Source organism: Mustelus asterias, chromosome 8, assembly GCF_964213995.1.
Source record: "Mustelus asterias chromosome 8, sMusAst1.hap1.1, whole genome shotgun sequence".
Taxonomy (NCBI): domain Eukaryota; kingdom Metazoa; phylum Chordata; class Chondrichthyes; order Carcharhiniformes; family Triakidae; genus Mustelus; species Mustelus asterias.
This window is the reverse complement of record NC_135808.1, coordinates 7,376,321-7,403,457: the sequence shown is the minus strand read 5'-3', so window position 1 is coordinate 7,403,457 and position 27,137 is coordinate 7,376,321. Positions and strand designations below refer to the sequence as shown.

At 45.4% G+C, this 27,137-nt stretch overlaps 1 protein-coding gene across 1 annotated transcript in view; it reads left to right on the top strand.

The window, feature by feature from the left end:
• Positions 1 to 15,689: 15,689 nt before the first annotated feature.
• The window catches only part of LOC144497820 (uncharacterized), a 32,614-nt gene continuing 21,166 nt past the window's right edge, over positions 15,690 to 27,137 (top strand). Inside the window, exons 1-2 of the mRNA XM_078219258.1 lie at positions 15,690 to 15,876; positions 16,002 to 16,115. The gene's annotated coding sequence lies outside the window, so the exon portion shown is untranslated. The remainder of the gene's footprint in view (positions 15,877 to 16,001; positions 16,116 to 27,137) is intronic.

The following is a 27,137-nucleotide window of genomic DNA, read 5'->3' as shown; positions in this document are numbered from 1 at the left end:
GGTCAGTGGGACTAGGCAAAAAATGGTTCGGCACAGACAAGAAGGGCCAAAAGGCCTGTTTCTGAGCTGTAATTTTCTATGGTTCTATGGACAGATGTTAAACTAATTGGCCTGTACTTTCCTACATTTTGCCTCCATCCCGGTTTGAATGAGGGTGTTATATTAGCATTTTTCCAATCCACCAGAAGCATTCCTGTATCAAGAGAATTTTGGAATATTGTAACCAATCCACTATCTTCAACACCACTTCCGTTAAGACCCTAGGATATAGGCCATAAAGGCCTGGGAACCTGTCTGCCTTCAATCCCAATAGTTTGCTCAGAACATTTTCCCTAGTGACGATGATGGTTCTTAGTTCCTCCCTTTCTATAACTACTGCATTTTCTATTACAATTGTGATCGTACTCATGTCCTCCATCGTGAAAGCGGATATAATGGGATATCACAGGAATAGACTGAAATGGACCATCCGTTCTTCACTTCAGGTTGAAGATGGTTAAAAATAGCTCATCCATCTCTGCAGCACTCTTGTGCTTATCCATGCCATTATCCAGGATGGGGTCATTAATGGAGCCTGCAACTCCCATTAGATATTCAATTGTTCAACACCATTCATGACTGGTTGTGATATCGCTTAGCTTTGATTATAGCCAGTTTGCACTCCTGCACCGTAACTACACCAGGTTCACAATTCACTCCCACTTTTGCCTGGGACATCCCCTGTCATGCTTTCCTACGCTCCTAATCGGGCCAGGGCGGTTGCTTTGTTGTGATGTTAAAGTGAAAGGAGGTGCTGAAATACAGCTGCTGATTGGCCACAGTAACTCATAGTGGCTATGTCCTACGCGTTTAGATCTTTTCCACACCTGTCCAGTTTAGCACAGTGGTAGTCAGTGCCACGTAACGCCGTGTGTTTCATTTCAAAGACAGGACTTTATTTCCTCAAGGGCTGTGTGGTGATCGTTTCTGTTAAGAATAGATAGATTTTGCAAAAGGTTGACTGGTGATGATTGTATGTAGTCAAGAAGTTTCATTTTAATGAAATGAAAGTACTGAGGATACTGGAATCTGCAACAAAAACAGAAAATGCTGGAAACTCTCAGCAGGTGTGACAGCATCTCTGGAGAGAGAGTAGAGTCAACGTTTCCAGTTTGCATGGCCCTTCGTCAGAGCTGAAGCCAATAGAAAATAGGATATTTATAATGTTAGGGTGAAGAGAGAGTGGGATTGACAAAGATAACATAGACAAAAGAGACAAAGGGAGTATAAATGGCGGTGATCATGGCTCAGAATGGTGTTGCTAGCAGCCATTAAGAGGTCATTACTTTTTACCTCAGGTTGGGTCCCTCACCACCTGCTGCAGGCAGATATGTCTCGTTCAACTCTCTAAGTAAGTAACTATATGACTCGGCCAACTCAGTAAGGAGTAGTGCTGCCATGTTGAAGACCTCACCCGAGTAAATTCTCTTCCCTTGCGACCCTCGGCGCATCTACCAAGTGGTGTTCAACATGGGAGAGTACTGACCATTGGCTAAGGGAGGACGATGGGTGATAAACAACGGAGATTCCCCATATTTGAGCTGAAACCATGGAACTACATGGAGTTCAAGGTCAATATTAAGAGCTCCAAGGCCCTCCCTGTGTATATCTATAACACTGCGCCACCAATTCTGGTCCACCTTTCCTTCTATTGAGGTAGTGATGGAGCAACCTGGGAGCTTGGGTGGAATTTCGATTCCGTGAGCATGGCTATGTCAGGTCGTTGATTGTCTGGAACTACTCTCCCAATTGTAACACCATTCTCCAGATTTAACTGACTGGGATTTTGCATTGCCTTCTAGGCTGGCTCTGCCTTTGACATGCGCAGTGCCTGGGCTGATATCAGATGGCCAGTCCAATCGTTCCTTGTGGCGTTTTGATGCTCCACCATTTCAAAGGGGAATTATGGTTCAACATCCACCACATTACTGTAGGCTTCAAGTCACATAATAGATCATATAGGGCATGGGTGGAAGAACTTCTACCAGGAAAGGTGACAATGAACCAAATGGACCTTCATGCCAATCCCGGTCTTTCATTGTCACCGTTGTTTTTTATTCAAACTTTTTATTTAATTAACTGAATTCAGATTCCTTGGTGATATTTGATCAGGTGTTGCATTGGCCGTAGTTCAAGCCTCAGAATTGCTAGTCCACTACAGAAGCCATAGACACCCTACATTGGAGAAGCAGGCCATTCAGCCCATCGAATCTGCACCGACAACAATCCCACCCAGGCCATATCCCCGTAATCCCACATATTTACCCCGCTAATCCCTCTAACCTACGCATCCCGGGACAGCAAGGGGCATTTTACCATGGCCGATCCACCTAACCAGCACACGTTTGGACTGTGGGAGGAAACCGGAGAACCTGGAGGAAACCTACGCAGACACGGGGATAACGTGCAAACTCGACACAGACAGTGACCCAAGCTGGGCATCGAACCCAGGTCCCTGGAGTTGTGAGGTAGTAGTGCTAACCACTGTGTCACCGTTCCATCCCTATCTAACCTCTATTCTTCCAAACACTATCTACTATCCGAGGGAAGAAGGATGCAAACTTCCTCAAAACGTGCACAGGGAAACCTCTTCCATTAATACTTTTCTAGCCCAACCAAGAATGAAGTGGTTCTGAATCTAGATTAGTGGAATGATGTTGGGTGTGGGAGAGCATATAATGATAATCATAATATAATGAGGTGCTAAGTAGTTCTGGAAAGGGGAAAAATAATACCCACGGGTCAAATTACCCAGTAGAAGGAGGCTAAATGGAGGCAACCTCTCACGACCGGGGAGTAAATAGGACGTTAGAGACAAAAGAAGGTCCCGAAAAATTCCCTCGAGGGGACTTTTCTCTTTGATTCTGGAGGGCAGGATATCTTAGAGTCATAGAGTCAGAGAGCAATACAGCTTGGGCATAGGCCCCACAAGGTCCATGCCGATCATAGTGCCCTCCCAGCTAGTCCCAATTTCCCGCGTTTCGCCCAGAGCCCTCTAATCCTTTCCCATCCATGTACTTACCCAAATGCTTTTTAAGTGTTGCTATTGTATCTCTCTCAACCACTTTCTTTGGCAGCTCATTCCATATATGCATCACCCTCTGCGTGAAGAAGTTGCCCCTCAGATCCCTTTTAAATCTTTCCTCTCATCTTAAACTCTTTTTACTCTTTAGTTTCCAATTAATTCTGGTGGGCCCCAGTTCCCCTTGAATTCCTCAACAGGAGCAACCTCACCCGGTTACACAGGGAAGACGTCAGCGCTTGTTGGCACTCTGATTGGGTTGGCAGGCTGCTCGACATCTTTTATTGGACGACAGGCGGCCAATGAGAGGTGTGCCGCTGGTAAAACTGTTGCCCCACTGCCGACAAGGGCCAACTTGGCCGCCGCTCTTCAGACTCATGGCCGGGGTCGGACCCCTCTCGTAAATTTCAGCCCATTGTTCCATCTCCACGACCTTCCATGGGATTTCCTCCTGCGCTGTCCAAATCTATGATTCAATGACTGAGAGATATGGGAGCTAGCCGGCTAAATGGAATCAAGGTGCAGAGCAGCCTTGATAGAATTGAATGATGGAACACGTTCGAGGGGCTGAATGGCTCCGATTCCTCCATTATTGTGAAAGATCATGAACTCTCTCTCTTCCTCTCTCACTTTTTGCACATACTGCAGCGGGTGTTGAGAGATTCCAGAACTTTCTATTTCGTTAACTTTGCCCGATCTGCTTAGCAAAATTATTAACGGGTTCCCGTGACATATATTGCAGAAGAGGCCATTTGGCCTATCGAGTCTGCACCGATTCTCTGAAACAGCATCCCTCCCAGGTCCTCCGCTCTACCCGTAAGCCCGGGCATTTACCATGGCCAACCCACTTAACCTCCACATTTACCACGGTCAATTAACCGAACCTCCAGATCTATGAACACGAAGGGGCAATTTAGCATGGCTAATCCATCTAACCTCCACATCTATGGACTGTGGGTGGAAACCCACGCAGGGGAGAACGTGCAGAATCCGCACAGACAGTCACCCAAGGCCGGAATTGAATGCGGGTCCCTGCCGCTGTGAGGCAGCAGTGCTAACCACTGGGCCACCGAAACGCCTAGAAGTCCCTGATTTTGATTTTACAAAGCAGTCAAGGAGACATCCAGGAATTGTAGCCACAAGGCTATGAAGCTGAACACCTGAAATTAGTAAATGGTGGCGATACAGTCCATAAAAGACAGCTCTAATAATAAAAATGGTAAGTACGTAAAGGCACGATTATTATTGACCTCCTCCGCCTCTAGTTACACACTCTCTGTGCGAGCGAACACTGTTTGCAAATGAAGTAATGCAAGCAAAACCGGCAATCGGAAACTAGGGAAATGTGGGGCAACCAGCAGCATTTCTGCTCGGGGAGATCAAGATTTTGCACTCTGTATTCTAAAGACGCCCCACTGCCGACAAGGGCCAACTTGTCCCCCCCAGCACCCCCCCCCCCCCACACCCCCCCCACCCATCCACCCCACACCACCCCCCACCACCCCCACCCCCAACCCCACCACCCCCAAACCCCCCCCCCCCCACACCCCCCAACCACCCACCCCCACACGCTTAGCCGTACCGCTGCAACCCACAAACAGGTCATTGGTGAGCGCAGCTCACACCATTGATCAAACTGCATAAACAACCCACACTATTCGTCAAACTGAATAAACAACTCATTGAAATTGCCTTGCAAGATGAGGGGTTTGGAGGAACAAAGCGCTATGGTGAGGGACAGAAATGAGTCATTGGGGGGATTTGTTTGTTTAATTCTCTCAGTCACACGCATTCCTCCAAATATGGACAATTTCTCCCCCTCCCCCTCCCTTTCTGAACATGATTTTTTCCAACTCTTTCCCAACCTATTCGACTTTCCTTTCGCTCTCACTCAGTCTCTTACTGTCCCTTTCTCGCCTACTCTATCGGCCTTTCTCTTGGGATTTCTCCCTTCCGCACCATCACCCCCTACCCACCCGCCACATCATCTCACTGTCGCCCACTCACTCTTTTATTGACACTAATAAACATTGCTCTCCCTGCCTCACTAATGTTCAGTGTTTCAAGAGTGTTCCCCAAGTTATCTCCGCCAGAAGCGTTTGGGAAGTTTTGCCCACAACTATCCCTACAAGCGCCAGTCGCCAGCAACAAAATAAAACACAGGAAAATTGGATATCCTATTTTCAGGATGAGTTGCAAGAGCAACGCTAAGGTCACCAAGTGATCAGGAGACCCACCGGATCGCCGATTTGCACCCTACCCGCCCACCGCCCCCCCCCCCCCCCCACCAATCACTTCAATGGAGAGTAAAATGGGCGGTGGCGATGGCCGAGTGGTATTATCGCTAGACTATTAATCCAGAAACTCAACAAATGATCTGGGGACTCGGATTCAAATCCCGCCACTGCAAATGATGGAATTTGAATTCCATAAAAAATATCTGAAATTAAGAATCTACTGATGACCGTGAAACCATTGTTGATTGTCGCAAAAACCCCATCTGGTTCACTAATGTCCTTTAGGGAAGGAAATTTCGCCCTTACCTGGTCTGGCCGACACGTGATTCCAGAGCCACAGCAATGTGGTTGACTCTCAGCCGCGCTCAGGCAACGAGGGATGGGCAATAAATGCTGACCAGCCAGCGACGCCCATGAATGAATAAAAAAAAACTTTCTCTCCGAATCCCCCCGCCCCACTGTCGCCCACACGCTCTTTTATTGACACAAATAAACGCTGCTGCCCCTGCCTCACCGATGTTCAGTGTTACATTAATGATGTCCAGGTTATCTCCGTCAGCAGTGTTTGGGCTGTTTTGCCCACGACTATTCACCCCTACGAAAGCCGGTCACCAACAATCAAATAGAAAGAAAGCAGGAAAATTGGGCCTCCTATTTTCGGAATGAATTGCAGGAGCAACGTTAAGCTCACCAGCCGAGCGTGAGACCCACCGGATCGCCGGTGTGCAGAATACCACCTCCCCCACCGCACTCTGCGACCAATCACTTCAATGGAGGGTAAAATTTGGGGAGGCGATGGTTGAGTGGCATTATCGCAAGACGAGTAATCCAGAAACTCAGCTAATGTTCCGAGGACCCAGGCTAGAATCCCGCCATGGCAGATGGTGGAATTTGAATTCAATATAAAAAATCTGGAATTAAGAATCTACTGATGACCATTGTCGGGGAAAACCCCATCTGATTCACTAATGTCGTTTAGGGAAGGAAATGGCCTGTATGTGACTCCAGAGTCACACTAATGACTGTCAGCTGCCCTCCAAGAGCAACTACGCATCGGTAATAACTGCTGGCCAGCCAGCGACGCCCAAGTCCCATGAATGATTTTTAAAAAAATGTGACTCCAGGGCCACAGCATTGTGGTTGACTCTCAATTGCCCTCCAAGGGCAATTTGGGATGGGCCAGCCGGCGACGCGCCATGTCCCACGAATGAATAACAAAATAGGACCTGGATGTGATCGGGAATCCGATCTGGTTAGATTTATTATAAAGGGTGTGAGCTTCAAGCTGTCCCAAGTTTCTCTATTAACGCTTATTGTCGCTATTAACTGTTGTCCTCCAGGGGTTATGGTCGCACACTTTCTGGAGGAGGCCCCTAATTTTATACCCCATCTCTTTCTTACTGTGTATTCTGTTCCTAAACTTGGTTTGCACCACAATATTGGGGGCGTTACACTTCTCAAAGTGTACAAGTGTAGTTTGTTTTAGTGCAGTTCCACCGAGCAAATGACCCATATTTCTCCAAAATCGTGGGGTGAGGGCAGCATTTAATGGAACGCAATGACTGATAGTCTTTTGCGCCATTACTCTGTTTCAATGCACCAGATATTTTTCCGACAGAAGTGAATAATAACTATGATTTCACGCATAAATTGAACTAGATTGTATTCCCATCTGATTTTGTCATCTTTTCTTGGAAGTATAGATCTGGGATTTAGAGACATTTGTTAAATATGATTCTCAAGGGATGTGCAGCTAAGACGGCGACAACTGTCAGATCAGCGCTGATCTAACTGGAAATTGAGGGCTGAGTGGCCTACTCCTGTTCCCAGTTTCATTTTATTAGCGTTGGCAATTTGACCTCTTGCTCATGTTCAGAATCAGGCATATTCTCTGAGGCGCAGGTTACAATTGATTGCTGTCTGTGCTAACATGCCCTATCCGCATACAGAGAAGAGCGCCGGCCACTGCATCTGGGTGGCATGTCTTTCTCCAAGCAGATTTGAGATCGGTCCCAAATTGGCGAATGGAGCCAATATCTAGGTCAGTTCTACCAAGTTGTCTTTTCTGATGCCTTGAGGCTTGAGAACCCAGCATCCTAAAATTCCTGGAACTGTACATTACCGGGCCGAATTTCACATTGATTGAGGTCAATGGATTCCAAGCATCCCGAGTCATGTAATGTGAAACCAATATAACGTTACCATCAATCCGAACGAAGAATTGGGTGGTGGCCCTTTGGATGCATTGAGTCATCGCTTAAGGTGGAGGAGACCAGTCGGCAATTCTACGCTTGGAGGCTGCTTCGCCATTCATTATGGACATTGCTGGTCATCAAACTCAATAACCCGATCCCACCTTCCCTCCATATCCTTTGATCCCCTTCACCCTGTGCTATATCTGACTGCTTCTTGAAAACATACGGATGTTTTGGCCTCAACTACTTTCTGTGGCCGTGAGTTCTACTGGTTGACCACTTTCTGGGTGAAGAAATTTCTCCCCATCTCTGTCCTAAACGATCTGCCCTGAAACCTCAGACTGCGACCCCTGGTCCTGGAAACCTTTACCATCGGAAACATCCTTCCTGCATCTACCCTGTCTAGTCCTGCTGGAATTTTATAGGTTTCTATGAAGTCCCCTCTCATTCTTCCGAATTCCAGCGAACACGATCTCAACCGACTCAACCTCTCCTTTTCTGTCAGTCCTGCCATTCCAGGACTCAGTCCAGTAAACCTTCACTGCACTTCCGATAGAGCAAGAACATCCTTCTTCAGATATGGAGAACAAAACTGCACACAAAATTCCAGGTGTGGCATCACCAAGGCTCTTATGTAACTTCAGCAAGACAACCCTGCTCCTGTACTCGAATCCTCCCGCTCTGAAGATCAATATACCGTTTGCCTTCATTGCTGCCTGCTCTACCTGCATGTTTACCTCCGGTGATTGTTGTGTGAGGGCACCCAGGTCTCGTTGCACATCCCCCTCTCTTAATTTAAGCCATTCAGATGGTGATCTGAATAGATAGTAATTCAGATGCACTTCCAGTTCTGTCCACTGCAATTCCTGTCGCTGCAGGGATTAGGGAGCGGTCCAATTTTCGAAGTCAGGGATCGACCTGCAGCCAGTTGAGGTTTATATAGGCTATAATGGCCTCTGGGACAGATAGTGTTGGTGGGGGAGTGTTCCCGCGCGGCTTTTCGGATGTCAAGAAGGGAACTCCCGTCATCCGAAATATCCTGGCGTGGGTGGGGGCGGGGTAGATTGTGGGTTGTAGGGAATGTGTGGGGGGAGGTAGAGCGCCCGATGTCCATAGGGGGTTGCTGATGGAGGTCACCCCGTTTCCTGCTCGAGGTCTTAACATAATTAATATTCGAGTTCTCCCATACCCCCAGCCTAGAAATGGCGATTAGGCTGGAAAGGTTTCTTAAAAGGTCAATAATTGGCCACATTTGTGCCTCAGCCTCGCCCGCCCTAGTGTGAAATTTGGGAGAGGACGGGGTGGGCGGGAGCCCAGCGGGAGCTCATCCGAGGAAGTTTACACTTACCATACTCACTGTGTTACCGTGCCGCCCATGGTGAAGTTTACACTCACCATGGGCGGCACGGTAGCACAGTGGTTAGCACTGCTGCTTCACAGCTCCAGGGACCTGGGTTCGCTTCCTGGCTTGGGTCACTGTCTGTGTGGAGTTTGCACATTTTCCTCGTGTCTGCGTGGGTTTCCTCTGGGTGCTCCTGTTTCCTGCCACAGTCCAAAGATGTGCGTGTAAGGTTGATTGGCTATGTTAAAGTTGCCCTTAGAGTCCCTGAGATGCGTAGGTTAGAGGGATTAGCTTAGAGGGATTAGTGGGTAAACATGTAGGGATATGGGAGTAGGGCCTGGGTGGGATTGTGGTCGGTGCAGACTCGATGGGCCAGATCGCCTCTTTCTGCACTGTAGGGTTTCTATGTATACTTCCCTCCACCCTACCGGCGGGGAGCGCAGAATTCTGCCCAATATTTTCCGACGTGTAGAAATGGAGTCTCCATCCACACTTAGCTGCTGAAATTCGAGAGCATGTCCATGGGAAGGAATGCTTGCTCAAATTTGTCTCTGACGCCCATTCATAGCCTACTCACTCTTACTATCAACTGCGTAACCATGGGCAGTCGGTTCCAACAACTCAGTATGTTTCCAAGTCAGGATGGAGGGGAACTTGCAGGGGGTGGTGTTGCAAATAATCAAAAACAGAAAATGCTGAAAAATTTCAGCAGGTCTGATAGCATCTGTGGGGAGAGAATAGTGCCAACGTTTCGAGTTTAGATGGCCCTTCGTCAGAGGTGTTCCAAGTGTCTACTGCCCTTATCCTTCTAGATGGAATTGGTCGTGGGTTAGGAAGGTGCTGTCTTAGGATCTTTGGTGAATTTCTGCAGTGCATCTTGTAGATAGTACACACTGCTGCTACTGAGCAGCGATGGCGGAAGAAATGGATGTTTGTGGATGTGGTGCCAATCAAGCGGGGCTGCTCCGTCAGGGATGGTGTAAGCTTCTTGAGTATCAGTTGCCTTTAAACATGCAGTTCAGCTGGCCTTCTGAAAGTGCCTTGAGCCGAAGCATTTGATCTCAAAGTATTTTAAATGAGCACATCGGGAGATGCTCTGCACATACAAGAAAGCGTGTGTGAAACCACATTCCAATACTCAACAAGCCATTGAAATGAAAGGCTCCTAGTGAGAAGTGATTTCCATGGTATGGATGTCCTGCAATACAATAGGATTGTTTTATAATTTCACTTTTGTTTTATATATGCAGTCAGCATTTAACCATTAGTGTACGGCAATAGGCAATGCCTAACAACACAAAATGTCGTAAATGCCATGGATTGCATTTTAGAATATATCTAATATACCTTCCCAGTAAGGAAGCTAAATATTTTCGAACTTTGCATTTCATTTCCATTTGCAAATTTTTACAGTGCTGGAATTGCATCATGTGCAGTCATTGAGGCTGCTACCAGAAGAATCGACTGCAATCTCCAATTTAGGTGGCATAGTGATTACCACTGCTGCCTCACAGTGCTAGGGATCTAGTTCAATTCCCGACTTGGGTCTGTGCGGAGTCTGCACGTTCTTCTCGAGTCTGCGTGTATTTCCTCCGGGTACTCCGGTTTCCTCCCACACTCCAAAGACGTGCTGTTTAGGTGGGTTGGCCATACTAAATTTTCCTTTAGTGTACCCGAACACTGGTGTGGAATGTGGTGACTGGGGGATTTTCACAGAAACTTCATTGCAGTGTTAATGTAAACCTACTTGTGACACTAATAAATAAACTTTAAACTAGTGCATCATATTCTGGCCGTAGAGAAAAGAGAGGAGCAAATGGAATGAAGTACCGCGACGTGCCAGCATGTGGCGCTGTTTTCCACACAAAATAAGGGCGCCTTTGCAATAAAGTTACTGCTGGGGCTATGGCCCTGCTGAATGATTTCACCACTGTTTGAATAACGGAGAGAGAAATGTCATACTAGTTTGTACATACACATGCGCTGGCCGATTTAGCCAGACCTGGATCCGAGATTATGTTGATAAAGAATAACGCCACAATTTTGCTGGTATAAACAAGCAATAACTGAATCCAAATTGCATTTGACATCCTGCTCGTTGCAGTCGCATTGACAGCCTGTGAAGAACTGAGGTGAACAATCGGATAAAAAACATGATATATTAAAATAATCGGCAATAAAGCATGTCTGTTTCCCGTTTGTAGCACGCACTAATGCTAAAGATATGAATGGAAAGGCTTGGCAACATAAGTAGGCCATTCGGCCCATCGAGTCTTTCGTGCCCCTCAGTCAGATCATGATGGATTTGTCCCTTGAATCCTGCCTCGGTTTCATAAGCCTTAACATCTCCGTGAGTTAGTTGGAGGATTTAGTTGGTTTGGTGGATAGCATATGGTTACTAAATCATATTGCCCACCTTTCCGGTGGGCATTATCCAATAAACTTTAATACAAATCAGCCAATAGACACCCTGTCATTAGCTCCAGCCAATAACAATGCACATCTAGACCTCATGGGATTTCACTTGTCGTTAATTACGGACGTTCCTCCCTACTGTTGCCCAGCGCCACAGAACTCGGGACAGTGAGATGTGAGAATGATTCCCACCGAATTGAATCCACGTGACACTCGTCGGACCCAGAGAAATCCCTTATGCCTGCCTAACACTTGCGTTATCAGCTCTGAGCTGTATTCATCAAATTGGGATCGTAGCCATCCCGACAACTGCTAATAATGCAGCCTGCTTTCAGTAGCACTATTGTCCTCTGGAATGCAGACCCTATCTTCTGCCTCATCCGTCAAGCCCTGCTGTGTTTTGCCGTTGGCTGAAGCTTTCACAAAATGTCACTAAAAGCAAACCACATCCATTTTATAAATTCAAAATGCATGTTTTAAATGAGAAATACTCGTTATTCATATAGAACTCTCTTCTAATAGCAACAGCTCTTGTCAGCGCTCTCCATAGCCGAGGATCATTCTCTCTTAAGTCAGTATTGTGTTTGTGTTCTTAAACCCATGGTTATGTGTTTTTATTAGCCTAATTAGCCCTCCTACATCACACCCCCAGTATCAGTGGTTTACGGACTAGTTGTTAGCAACAGGTGCATGTGTCTAAGAATGAAATAGTGAGTTGTTTTAGTAAATTATATAAAGGCCCGGTACGCTATGTTGTGGTCTGTCTCTACAGATACTGTCAAACCTGCTGAGATTTTCCAACATTTTCTGTTTCTGTTTCAAATTCCAGAATCCGCAGTATTTTACTTTTGTCACAGGATATATGTCTGTGCCAATTGTGCAGTAGGCATGCTCAGATTACAACGCATTGTGGAAAGCACTTGTATGAACTTGCTGTACTGCGGCAACAGTGGCGTTGCAGTCACCTTTGCTCGTCAGCCTGAAGGAACGTGTTGGTTTTCTACAATTCACCTCTGCTTTTTAACACTAGTATATATGCCGCAGTTACTTTAATCATCAGGAAGAAACGAGAGAAGGAATTTCAGATCAATGTCCTTCTAGGATGCACATCAGAGATTCAGGCCCCTGATTATTGTAAGTTACATATTGGAAATCCCAGTTAAGTATAAGAACATAAGAACTAGGAGCAGGAGTAGGCCATCTAAAGAACATAAGAACATAAGAACTAGGAGTAGGAGTAGGGCGGCACGGTAGCGCAGTGGTTAGCACTGCTGCTTCACAGCTTCAGGGACCTGGGTTCGATTCCTGGCTTGGGTTACTGTCTGTGTGGAGTTTGCACATTCTCCTCGTGTCTGGGTGGGTTTCCTCCGAGTGCTCCAGTTTCCTCCCACAGTCCAAAGATGTGCGGGTTAGGTTGATTGGCCATGGTAAATTCCCCTTAGCGTCCTGAGATGCGTAGGTTAGAGGGATTAGTGGGTGGGATATGAGGGTAGGGCCTGGGTGGGATTGTGGTCGGTGCAGACTTGATGGGCCGAATGGCCTCTTTCTGTACTGTAGGGTTTCTATGATTTCTATGATCTGGCCCCTCGAGCCTGCTGCACTATTCAACAAGATCATGGCTGATCTTTTTGTGGACTTAGCTCCACTTACCCGCCGCTCACCATAACCCTTAATTCCATTACTGCTCAAAAATGTATCTATCCTTGCCTTAAAAACATTCAATGAGGTAGCCTCAACGGCTTCACTGGGCAGGGAATTCCACAGATTCACAACCATTTGTGTGAAGGAGTTCCTCCTCAACTCAGTCCTAAATCTGCTTCCCCTTCTTTTGAGGCTATGCCCCCGAGTTCTAGTTTCACCCGCCAGTGGAAACAACATCCCTGCTTCTATCTTATCTATTCCCTTCATAATCTTATATGTTTGTATAAGATCTCCCCTCATTCTTCTGAACTCCAATGAGTATAGCCCCAGTCTACTCAGTCTGTCCTCATAAACCAACCCTATCAACTCCGGAATCAACCTAGTGAATCTCCTCTGCACCCTGTCCAGTGCCAGTATATCTTTCCTCAAGTAAGGAGACCAAAACTGTACTCCAGGTGTGGCCTCACCAGCACCTTATACAGTTGCAACATAATCTCACTGTTTTTAAACACCTTCCCTCTAGCAATGAAGGACACAATTCCATTTGCCTTCTTAATTACCTGCTGCACCTGCAAACCAACTCCTTGAGATTCCTGCACAAGGACATCCATGTCCCTCTGCACAGCAGCATGCTGCAATTTTTTACTATTTAAATAATAGTCAAATTTGCTGTTATTCCTACCAAAATGGATGACCTCACATTTACCAACATTGTACTCCATCTGCCAGACCCTCGCCCACTCACTTAGGTTATCTATATCCCTTTCCAGATTTTCAGTGTCCTCTGCACACTTTGCTCTTCCACTCATTTTAGTGTCATCTGCGAATTTTGACACGCTACACTTGGTCTCCAACTTCAAATCATCTATGTAAATTGTAAACAAGTATAGTAGATGAAACAGCAGAAGACAAGTAAACAAAACAGCCAGATGCTACAGGTAGGACATTTGACCAGACCCACAGTGACACACTGGTTAGCACTGCTACCTCACTGCGCCAGGGACTCGGGTTCAATTCCCGGCTTGCGTCACTGTCTGAGTGGAGTTTGCACGTTCTCCCCGTGTCTCCGTGGGTTTAATCCGGGTGCACCAATTTCCTCCCACAGTCCAAAAGTCGTGCTGGTTAGGTGGATTGGCCATACTCAGTGTACCCTAACAGGCACCGGAGTGTGGCAACTAGGGAATTTTCACAGTAACTTCATTGCAGTGTTAATGTAAGCCTACTTGTGACACTAATAAATGAGTTAAAAAAATTAACCAACATGCCCTTACCTGCCTTTCACGTTTGTTAATTTGCCACAATCTCTAATATCTGCCTTTTCCCCATTTCTTCTTTCGAAATGCGAGATTGAATCACGAATTATTTACTCATCGGTTTGAATACAGAGACATTCATAAAGACGTTTGCGATTTTCTAATTGTAACAAATATTCCTTTAATTTGCATTTCCTGTCGGACTGAAGGTTACAATGTGCTGCTTTAAGTATGTTATTTAAGACACGCTGCCTATGAATTTCAACATTCACCATCTATGTGCAATCAGAAAAGGCTATTGCGCAATGGTTAGCACTGCTGCCTCACAGCGCCAGGGACCCGGGTTCGATTCCCAATTGAGTCACCATCTGTGTGAGTTTGCACATTCTCCCTAACTCTGCGTGGGTTTTCTCCGGGTGCTCCAGTTTCCTCCCACACTCCAAAGATGTGCAAATTAAGCGCATTGGCCGTGCTAAATTCTCCCACACCGTAACCGAACAGGCACCAGGCTGTGGCGACTTGGGGATTTTCACAGTAACTTCATTACAGTGTTAATGTAAGCCTACTTGTCATTAATAAATAAACTTTAAATTTAAAAGGAAATAATTTGACCTCACAACAGCATGAGACTATGCTGGTCAGGTCAAAACACCAAACAGGGCCGTTCCACCGTCCACACTAAATATCCCATTAGGTTTCTATCATAGAATGGAATCATAGAATCTCCATAATTGCAGAAGGAGGCCATTCGGCCCATCCAGCTTGCAGTCCCAGGCTCTATTCCCTGCTAGCCCTCCTGGCACTACGAAGCAATTTAGCATGGGCCATCCAACCTAACCCTCACATGCTTGGAGTGTGGCAGGAAACGGCAGCACCTGGAGGACCGTTAAACCGTCCACACCAAATAATGCATCACTGTGCAAGTATAAGCATTTGTGAATATATTATAAGGTAATCAACAGATCGCATTGGGTGTCTACCATGGAATAGAATCATAGAATCCCTACAGTGCAGAAGTAGGCCATTCGGCCCCTCGAGCCTGCACCAACACCCAGGCCCTATCCCCGTAGCTCCTGCTAGTCCCCCTGGTACTACGGAGCAATTTAGCATGGCCAACCCAGTCTAACCCGCATACCTTTGGAATGTGGGAGGAAACTGGAGCACCCGGAGGAAACCCACGCATCTCAGAACCACACCCGAAACATTGACTTGTCTTCATTCTTCATCGATGATGGTGTCCCTGCACAAATACAACCAAGTTATTGGGTATATTCATCGCGCTCTCGACATGACTATCAAATGTGCTGGTTGTGGGGATGCCGAGTTAATATCAATTTCACAGAGGTTTGGTATTTAACCTAGGTTCACCAGCGCCAGAAAGAAGAACAGGCAATGTTGAGTCGAACAGAATGAGATTGGGTAAAGACCATGAGGGTTTCCTTTAAACAAAAATCGAATGTACTGCCCCCTGTCACTTAACGAAACCGTCAGCATTGGCGGAGGCAGCTGTGGACGACACAGTCACGGTGATGCAATACATCTGGCACACCAGGGGGTTTCAAATCTAGCAACAGCCCTGTTGAAGGATGGGACAGCAGCAACTGTGTCCACACTGACAGCCTACACATATTTCAACGAGCAAAGCTTTCTCCAATTACCGTGAGCAAACACCTCGGTGTGAACTGACTTCCGAATCGACAACTCCTAGGGAAAATATCCCGTCAACATCCAGGTTAAAATCCATTCCATTAACCAGGGCTCGGGGGGGATTTCGCTGACAGGATAACTCTTGTTTAGAATTTAGACGAAGCAACGAATCAGCATTAATCAGTGATGTTTTGTATTGTATTTATTTAGATTTTTTGGAAGCATTTGGGTCCACAACAGGATGATCTGAGGAGGCTCAGGAACGGGCTGCTTATTCGAAAGAGTTTTCACGTGCATCTTGTATCTATCATTTTCACACAGAAGGTAGTTATTTTTTTAAGTAACTTTTCTTATCGGGACTGGTAGGTGTTTTAATCTGTCTCGAGATGCATTCTAAATATGGTAGGCATATTTCACACGTGAGTACTATTTCCAGCGACATTTAAGAATCACGTTATATCAGACAAAATGCCAAGTATAATTCTATCCCTCTGTCTGCCCTGTGACGCACATAGAGGCCAGTGGCAAGTTCTCTCCTTGTGGTAGAGACGGGCAGAAATTAATCTTATCCAGTGCTTGCAATTTGGAATTACAAAATGCTTCTTATTTTGGAACCAGCTCATCTATTTATTTTTATTGCAAATGCATCTCCTGTTCGGCTAAAATATGGACATGGGCAATTTGATTTGAGTGCCTGAAGCGTTATTGACTCACAGGGTAATAGAGGTCTTCGGCCCATCGCGTCTGTGCCGGTTCTTGTCACATTACAGAAGACGTTAATTGCTCCTTGTTATAGCTTAAGTTTGACAGATGCGAATTTAATATCCCAGATAAAAAGAGGTGTGGTCAATTCCGTGCAAACTATACTTAAACTCCAGAAAGAAACTTAAACTGCTAGATTGTTAGTCAACATTCAGTCCTCTCAATACCGCTACCATCCATTTTGTGTTGGTTTTCATATTCTTTATCAGGTGAATTGTTCGGTGAAATTCAACAAATATGTTACATTTAATGAAATTTGATAAAGGCTAATATGAAGAAACTGACTGATTTTGGAAAATTTTCAAGGTTTTCAGCCAAATTCAATTAAGTTGAGCTAAGTTTCTTGATTGCTGGGTAGACAACATCTTTACAAAAATAAAATTATTTGTTGTCGCAAGACCATTAAAAACGAATGAGAGTTCAACAAAAGCGTTGATAAAAAATATCTTAGTTAGCTGAGTAGGTAAGTCCGATAGATATACAGATAGGCAAACAGAGAGACAGACAGAGAGATAGATAGATGAATATATATTATATATAATATATATGTGTGTGTGTGGGTGTATACATATATGTACAAACACACACGCAAACACAGACACACGCACACACAGATAGATAGGTAGATAGATAGATAGATAGATAGATAGATAGATAGATAGATAGATAGATAGATAGATAGACAGATAGACGGATAGATAGATAGATAGATAGATAGATAGATAGATAGATAGATAGATAGATAGATAGATAGATAGATAGATAGATAGATAGATTGACACATGGATAGGTACATAGACAGACAGGCAGGCAGACAGACTCGTACATCGATCCAGAGAGAGATACATTGATACATAGAAGAAGAGAGCGACGGACGCCCGGTTAAGTGGATAACAACATCAGAAATAGGAGTAGGGATAGTCTATAGGGACCGTTGAGTCCGATCTGCCATTCGAATCGATTATGGCTGAATTTGTGCTTAACTTCATTCTCCCCCCGCCCCCAACGACCCCACCCCCGCTTTATTCTTCAACTTCCTAAGAGAAGAATCTCAGCCTTAAATGTATTCAGTGATTCACAATCCGTTGAATGAAGAAAGTCTAATTTTCTCAGTGTGAAATAATAGGTCCTTATGGTTAAATTCCGCCCGCTTTTTTTAGATTCACCAGCCATTGGAAACACGCCACCGGAATGTTAAGCCAGTTTACGCAGCTCTTGTCAAAGGATAATGCGTTCATCGCAGGGATCAATCTAGTGAATCTTCGTTGTACTGCTTTCAATGAAACTTTATCTTACCCGAAACATAGACCGTCCAGCCGACAGGTAGATAGACCGAGACATTATGGACACATGGAGAGATAAATCATAGAATCATAGAATCACTACAATGCAGAGGGAGGCCATTGGGCCCATCGAGTCTGCACCGACCACAATCCCACCCAGGCCCTATTCCCGTGACCCCAAATATTTACCCTGCTGATCCCCCTGAGGCTAGGGTCAATTTAGCATGGCCAATCAACGTAACCCGCACATCTTTAGACTGTGGGAGGAAACCCACGCAGACACGGGGAGAATGTGCAGACTCCACACAGTGAGTGATCCAAGTTGGGAATCGAACGCGGCTCTCTGGCGCTGTGAGGCAGCAGTGCTAACCATTGTGCCACCACACTGCCCAGTTTAAAGTTTATTTATTAGTGTCACAAGTAAGCTTACTTGTGACATTTACTTGTGACACATTAACACTGCAATGAAGTTACTCTGAAAATCACCTAATCGCCACACTCCGGCGCATGTTTGTGTACACCGAGGGAGAATTTAGCATGGTGAATGTTCCTAACCAGCACATCTTTCGGACAGTGGGAGGAAAACGGGGCACCCAGAGGAAACACATACAGAAAGGGGGAGAATGTGCAGACTCCACATAGACTTAAGCTGGGAAATGAACCCGGGTTCCTGGAGATGTGAGGCAGCAGTGCTAACCATTATTCCACAGTGCAAGTGCCAACTATCTTACAACATTATAGTTAGCTGTCATTTTCCATATAATTACGAAATGTAATGCACATAAATTCTTTTTCAAAATACATTTTTGGTGCTAACTAGGTTATAGTAAAATGCCACGTCCAGTGTATTAGATAATCTCTCCAGTGATGGATAGTTGACGGGCAAGATGTCCAATGTCAAACTAAACTGTAAGTGATGTTCAGAACCTATCCAAAAGGCTCTGCCTTTGTTGGTGCTTTGCCTATGCTTCATGTTTAAATATCTACTTAGGGAACTACAGGATGTTACAGTGCATGCTTCCCCGGTCTTTTTGTGGTATTTTGTGAGAACGATCTTATGCCTTTGCTACTATGTCTCCCATACCCTGTTGATAAATGACCTCAAATATTTAACCAATGTATCTTCTGGAAGGCCTTTTCTTCAGCTGCTCCCGCGCCAAAGTTTACTAAATTATATTAGCACGAATGCCTTACAGCTCCAGGGACCCGGGTTCAATTCTCGCCTCCGCTCACTGTCTGTGTGGAGTCTGCACATTCTCCCCGTGTCTGGTGTGTTTCCTCTGGGTGCTCCTGTTTCCTCCCACGGGTTAGGTTGACTGGTCATGCTGAATTGCCCCTTAGTGTCAGGGGATTACCAGGGCAAATGAGTTGGTAAATGAGTAGGGCTTTTGTCGGTGCAGTCTCGATGGGCCGAATGGCGTCCTTCAGCACTGTAGGGATTCCAAGATTCTATGAACAAATTTAAATCATTGTATGTTCACCACAGAATCGACGACTGCTAAAGAAAATCGGACATTTTTTTCTATGAACCGAAGTATTTCCACTCCCTCAAACTTTTCTGTCAGGTGAAGGAATCTGACCTGCTCCGATCTCTCCGTATAATTATAGTATACTCTTCGTAGCATCATTCTTGCAAACCTAAGAACTGGTCTCTTGGATTTCTATTCTCTAATTGGATACCATATATGTGGTCTGGTCAACGTTTTGAAGAATTTCCGTGCACTTTTGCCCTCGCACGTCATACTCTTCCTTACAGAATTTAAAATGGTGTTGTTTTCTCTCTCTCTGACTTTATCATCCAGAAACAGCACGTTGAAAGGATTATATATTTTACTCTCGAGACCTCAATGCTCCTCCATATCCTGGGGACTTTCCCATTGATTATATGCTGCCAATGTTGTTTTCCACCTTAGAAATGCCACCCCTTCTCTGCAAAACAAACACACACACACAAACAAACACACATACATATGCACACACATATACACAAACACACATACACACACATCCTCATCGTTACGGCAGCTATGCCCTCCTTTAAATTGCTTGGTACTGTTAAGATAATCTCTTGTAAGTTTTGAGATTTTAAGTAACATGCACATTTACGAATGATTATTTGTTTTCTGTTGGCTTCATGGAACACTTTTTGCAACAAGGAATGCTGGACTACCAAGCCTCCTTACTTGGTATGGGGAATTAAAGTGTTAAATTATTCAATCTCGAGTTTAACAGCACAATTCCGATATTCAATATGCAGTTGAAAATTTGGCTAGATCTTCTTCTACCTCCTCCGTTGCTGATCCCCACATTCCAGCGACCCAATTATATCGATTTGATGCGAGCACCCCCTCTGCCCACCACCACCAGTAGGAACACTTCTACAAACCACATCCGCTGCCAAACCAATTCACTTTCTAAGTTAGTTCTGGAAATTACTCCACATTGTTCTCCAGCATTTTTTAGAACCTTCTTTGTCTTTTCAGAGAAGATAATCTGCCACGTCACCCGGCCTAGTGTACATGTGACTGCAATCCCCAAAAGTGGTTGACTCTTAGGGTGCTCTGCTATGCATCAGTATGTCACGGTGTTGCAAAACAACTGGGGCAAAACAGAAAAATTGAGACAGGTAACGATTAACCTATCTGCAAAACACAAATCGTTGTTTCAGAACATCACTCAGCTGTTCAAGTCCATGTAATCTTCCAAAACATTTCTTTAAAGTTTACAAGTCTATTTATTAGTGTAACAAGTCGGCTTACATTAACACAGCAATTTAGTTATCCTGAAGATCCCCTAGTCGTCACACTCCGGCGCCTGTTCGGGTACACTGAGAGAGAATTTTAGCACAGCCAACGCATCTAACCAACAGGTCTTTTGGACTGTTGGAGGAAACCAGCGCACCAAGAGGAAACCCACACAGACACGGGGAGAACGTGCAGACTCCGCACAGATAGTGACTAAAGTCGGGAATCGAACCCGGGTCTCTGGCTCTGTGAGGCAGCAGTTCTAAACACTGTGCCACCATGCCGCCCCAACCTTAAAGAAACAAGTTGATGCCAAGGAAGAATAACTGCATCACAGATTGACATTGGATACGAACAAACGACTTAGGAACAGGAGTCGTGCATTCGGACCCTCGAGTCTGCTCTGTTATTCAATATGATCATGGCTGATCTGATTATACCTTCACCTCTGTCTACCTCTCCGTCCACATACTCTTTGACATCCTTGTCAATCAAGAATCTGTCTAACTGTGCCATTGACAACGTATCACATGGTAGGTTGTTGCATGAGATAAAATCTCACGGGATCCAGGGCGAGGTAGCCAATTGGATACAAAATTGGCTTGACGACAGAAGACAGAGAGTGGTTGTGAAGGGCTGTTTTTTCAAACTGGAGGCCTGTGACCAGCGTTGTGCTTCAGGAATCGGTGCTGGGTCCACTATTATTTATTTATATTAATTATTCGGATGAGAATTTAGGGGCATGGTTAGTAAGTTTGCAGATGACACCAAGATTGGTGGCATAGTGGACAGTGAAGAAGGTTATCTATGATTGCAACGGTATCTTGAACAGTTGGACCAGTAGGCCGATGAATGGCAGATGGAATATAATTTAGATAAATGTGAGGTGATGCATTTTGGTCGATCGAATCGGGGCAGGACCTATTTAATTAATGGTAGGGCGTTGGGGAGAGTTATAGAACAAAGAGATTCAGGAGTACATGTTCATAGCTCCTTGAATGTTGGTAGAACTAACGTGGGGGGGAGCAATACGATAAATGGCAGAACCATAAAGGATGTTGATACGCAGAGGAACCTGGGTATGCAAGTCCACAGATCCTTGAAGGTGACGTCACAGGTGGAGAAGGTAGTGAAGAAGGCATATGGCATGCTTGCCTTTATACGACGGGGCATAGAGTATAAAAGTTCGGGTCTGATGTTGCAGTTGTATAGAACCGCATTTGGAATACTGCGCCCAGTTCTGGTCGCCACACTACCAGAAGGACGTGGAGGCTTTAGAGAGAGTACAAAGGAGGTTTACCAGGATGTTGCCTGGTATGGAAGGGCTTAATTATGAGGAGAGATTGGGTAAACTGGGGTTGTTCTCACTGGAAAGACGGAGGATAAGGGGTGACCTAATAGAGGTGTATACAATTATGAAAGGCATAGATAGGGTGAACGGTGGGAAGCTTTTTACCAGGTCGGTGGTGACTTTCACGAGGGGTCATAGATTCAAGGTGAGGAAGGGGGAGGTTTAACACGGATATCAGAAGGACGTTTTTTACACAGAGGGTGGTGGGGGCCTGGAATGCGCTGCCACGCAAGGTGGTGGAGGCGGACACATTGGGAACGTTTAAGACTTATCTAGATAGCCACATGAACGGAGTGGGAATGGAGGGATACAAAAGAATGGTCTAGTTTGGACCAGGGAGCAGCGCAGGCTTGGAGGGCCGATGGGCCTGTTCCTGTGCTGTATTGTTCTTTGTTCTTGTTCTTTGAAAGTGGAGACACGTGTGTATAGGGTGGTGAAGAAAGCATTCGGCATGCTTGGTTTCATTGGCCAGAACATTGAATGCAGGAGTTGTTGAATTTGTATAAGACATTAGTAAGACCACGCTTGGAATACTGTGTACAGTTCTGGTCGCGCTATTATAGGAAGGATATTATTAAACTAGAAAGAGTGCAGAAAAGCTTTGCTAGGATGCTACCAGGACTTGATGGTTTGAGTTGTAAGGAGAGGCTGGATAGACTGGGACTTTCTTCGCTGGTGCGTAGGAGGCATGGGGTAATCTTATAGGGGTCTATAAAATAACGAGGGGCATAGATGAGGTAGGCAGTCAACATCTTTTCTCAAAGATAGGGGAGTCTAAAAGTAGAGGGCATAGTTTTAGGGTGAGAAGGGAGAGAATCAAAAAGGGTCCAGAGGGGCAATTTTTTCACTCAGGGCGTGGTGAGTGTCTGGAACGAGCTGCCATGGGCAGTAGTAGAGGCGGGTACAATTTTGTTTTTTAACAAGCATTTAAACAGTTACATGGGTAAGATGCGTATAGAAGGATATGGACCAAATGCGGGCAACTTGGGATTAGGTTAGTGGTTAAAAAGGGCAGCATGGGCAAGTTGGGTCAATGGGCCTGTTTCCATGCTATAAACCTCTATGACCTCTAAACATCCAGCCTCTACCGCTCTCTGGTGAAGGAAGTTCCACAGGCTCAGGACCCTCTGAAGTACAAAGAAATCTCCTTACCTCCAACCCCCCATTTTTAAACTATGTCCCCCTAGTTCTCGTCTGCCCCACAAGAGGAAACAGCCTCTCAGCATCCGCCCTGTCAAGTCCCCTCAGGATCTCTTTTGTTTCCATAAGATTTGCTCTCATTCTTCTAAGCTCCAATAGATACAGGCCCAACCTGTGCAACCGTTCCTCATTGGCAAGTCCCTCATCCCTGGAATCAGTTGACATTGGCAGACTCACAGAAGCTAATCTTTCAGCCGGTATCCCTGGCTATATCCTATTTAATAGAGCTAACATCAGAGCAGTATGCATTTGTCTGACTATGGCGAGTGGTATCTCAGCATTCAATCTATTCCACTGGAGGTTTCATTGCATCAGGTAAAATGAGGGGGTTTGTCTTTCCTACAAAGAAGCCAATAAACTAAGCACACATTCCTGTTGAATACACGTTTTAAGAACCCTGAGGGAAACAACATTGCATAATGCACTCTGTAGTGGGGCTGCAGTGTCCACAAGCCAGAGTGGTTAGTTGGTCATGAGAGTAACTCAGCTAAATGAGCTTTGAAGGACATAGCTACCAGACTGGGCATTCCCCACCTTGTATTTTCTCTTTCAATTCAATTAACAAATATGAGGACATCAATGACGATATATTTCGGGGAAAAATAAATGCCTAGGGAAGGGGCGGGTGTGAGGAATCCAAAGATTACAACTGTCTGATGGCTATAGAAATTGATATCAAAATTAAACAGAATAATGGAATTTATCATATATGTTAGGTTTCTATTACAGTAGATAATTGAACAGCATACACAAGATGCGAAGGAGAAATTAATAAAATATGACAAAGCGTGTGCATGAAGGTAAATGGCGAAGTAAAATAAGAGGGTCCACCCTATCTTTCAGAAAGGCGCAAGAAGACAAGTTGCCTTGAAAGGAAAGATTGCCTCAACTGGGGATAAATAAAGGAGATCTGCTTGTGCAGGCTAGAGGCTTGGACAAATGTACATGTCTTCACAAAACAGAGGTCTTTGCCCATGTCATAGAATGATAGAATTGAGCCCGGGTCCCCTGGCGTTGTTAGATGGCAATGCTACCGAATGTGCCATAGTAAAAACAAAGCGGGGGCCGCTCTGTACAGAGTCGATGGGCCGAATGGCCTCTCTATACACTACTGGGATACTATATCAGGGCAGGGAGCGGCGGGGAGGGGGGTGGGAGAGGGGGAGGAGAGAGTTGTGGTGGGAGAGGGGGAAGTGCAGAGAAATAGCACAGAATGAAACAAATAATGAGGGTGCATTTGAAAGGTTAGCAGCGTTAATAGTAGAAAAGTCACAATAAATGTGATTCATTCGTGGCTGCTGAGGGAAATAAGGCTGGAAACAGAATATGTCGTCCTTGGATTTATCGCTGTCGTACAAACCCCAACAATTATGCAAAAATATTTGTAAATAAGGGAGTAGGTGCCCATGGGAGTATTCCATCACATTCTCAAGGCGACACCTCAGGAAGGATGCCCATATCTTGGAGAGGATGCAGAGGAATCTTCCTTGAATTATATCAATGGATCTACTATTTATCAGGGACTTTAGCTATGTGGGAGATTCGGGGTTGGGCCTGACCTCCTGAGAGTAAAGATAAGAAATACAATAGCGGTGTTCAAAATTCGAAGAGATTTTGATAGAATTAATATGGAGACACTGGCTGGAGGCTTGTAATCAGATAGCACAGATAGATGATTGGCACAACCAAAGGGAAAATCAAGAAAATGACTGGCTGCCAATTATTCTGATCTGGAATGTGCTGCCTGGTAGGGTGGTGGATACCGATTTAACTAATGGATTCATAGCACCCCGAAGTTGCAGAAGGATGTTATTCGGCCCATTGAGAATGCACTGAGGCTACAATAGAGATTCTTACCCAGGCTCTCTTTCTCTGCCCTATTCCCGTAAAGCCACACACTTACCATGGCTAATCCATCTAACCTACCATTTTGGGGCATTAAGTGTCAGTTTAGCGTGGCCTACCGTGCACATCTTTGGAGTACGGGAGGAAACCGGAGCATCTGCAGACACAGCAGGGACGGGCAAACTCCACATATACAGTCACCCAAAGCTGGGATTGAACTCAGGTCCCTGGCGCTGTGAGGCAGTAGTGCTAACCACTGGGCCACAGTGAAGTAAATGCATCATTGCAAGAAAAGAGGAATACGGTCCAAGTTTGGTGGATTGGCCATGAAAAATTGCCTCTTAGTGCCCAAAGAATGCGTCTGGTTTGTGGATTAGCCATGATAAATGCTTAGGGTAAGGGTGAAGGGTGGGGGATGGGTGACGCATGTTGAGTAAGATGCTTTTTCGGAGAGTCCGTGCAAACTCTATATGCCGAATAGCCTCCATCTGCACTGTAGCTAATCTATGATCCTATGGTTCTATGGCTATGGGGACATGGCGGCAGGCGGCGATGGTGGTGAGGGCGGGAGTGTGGGGTGGGGGGTGAGAGGGGAGCTGGTTGCTGTGGAGGAGCTGACCAGCCACGTTTTTTCAAGAAGAGGCATAGGCACGATTTGTAGATCCACTGAGGATGACATGATACTTTAGTTTGTTGCTTTGCGCCATCAACTACTTGAATGTAATTCTGTTGTCCTTTGGTCAAAAGCTGATGTTTGAGGTTGCAGCCTACGTGACTCAGCTGCCATTGGCAGTTAAACCCGAGCAGGACTGTTGAGTTCAGTGCTTCCTTTCAAGAATAGGGTCACCGAGTGCTTCCATCATCGAGCAGGCCTGTGCGTACGTTTATTTAGGTCAGGTGCTGGCCGCATGAAGGACAAAGCATATAGAACGCCTGAAGAAGCGTGCCGTGATCTGCAATGTAGTCGCAGAAATTCATACAACCCAGTTTACCACTGTAGCAAAATGACAGGAAGAACAAGTTCACGAATGATTTATTTTGCAATTGTGATTTTTATTAATGACTTAGAGGAGGGGGCTGAAGGGTGGATCAGTAAATTTGCTGATGACACCAAGATTGGTGGAGCAGTGGATGAGGTGGAGGGCTGTTGTAGGCTGCAAAGAGACATAGATAGGATGCAAAGCTGGGCTGAAAAATGGCAAATGGAGTTTAACCCTGATAAATGTGAGGTGATTCATTTTGGTAGGACTAATTTAAATGTGGATTACAGGGTCAAAGGTAGGGTTCTGAAGACTGTGGAGGAACAGAGAGATCTTGGGGTCTATATGCACAGATCTCTAAAGGTTGCTACTCAAGTGGATAGAGCTGTGAAGAAGGCCTATAGTGTGTTAGCTTTTATTAACAGGGGGTTGGAGTTTAAGAGCCGTGGGGTTATGCTGCAATTGTACAGGACCTTGGTGAGACCACATTTGGAATATTGTGTGCAGTTCTGGTCACCTCACTATAAGAAGGATGTGGAAGAGCTGGAAAGAGTGCAGAGGAGATTTACCAGGATGCTGCCTGGTTTGGAGGGTATGTCTTATGAGGAAAGGTTGAGGGAGCTAGTGCTGTTCTCTCTGGAGCGGAGGAGGCTGAGGGGAGACTTAATAGAGGTTTATAAAATGATGAAGGGGATAGATAGAGTGAACGTTGAAAGACTATTTCCTCGGGTGGATGGAGTTATTACAAGGGGGCATAACTATAGGGTTCGTGGTGGGAGATACAGGAAGGATATCAGAGGTAGGTTCTTTACGCAGAGAGTGGTTGGGGTGTGGAATGGACTGCCTGGAGTGATCGTGGAGTCAGACACTTTAGGAACATTTAAGCGGTTATTGGATAGGCACATGGAGCACACCAGGATGATAGGGAGTGGGATAGCTTGATCTTGGTTTCAGATAAAGCTCGGCACAACATCGTGGGCCGAAGGGCCTGTTCTGTGCTGTACTGTTCTATGTTCTAAGTGGTCAGTAATGTCATAACCGACCAGTCATCAGTTAAACATTTGCAAACTCAATCTCTTGAGGTGCATACAAAGAACAAAGATCAAAGAAAATTACAGCACAGGAACAGGCCATTCGGCCCTCCAAGCCTGCACTGACCATGCTGCCCGACCGAACTAAAA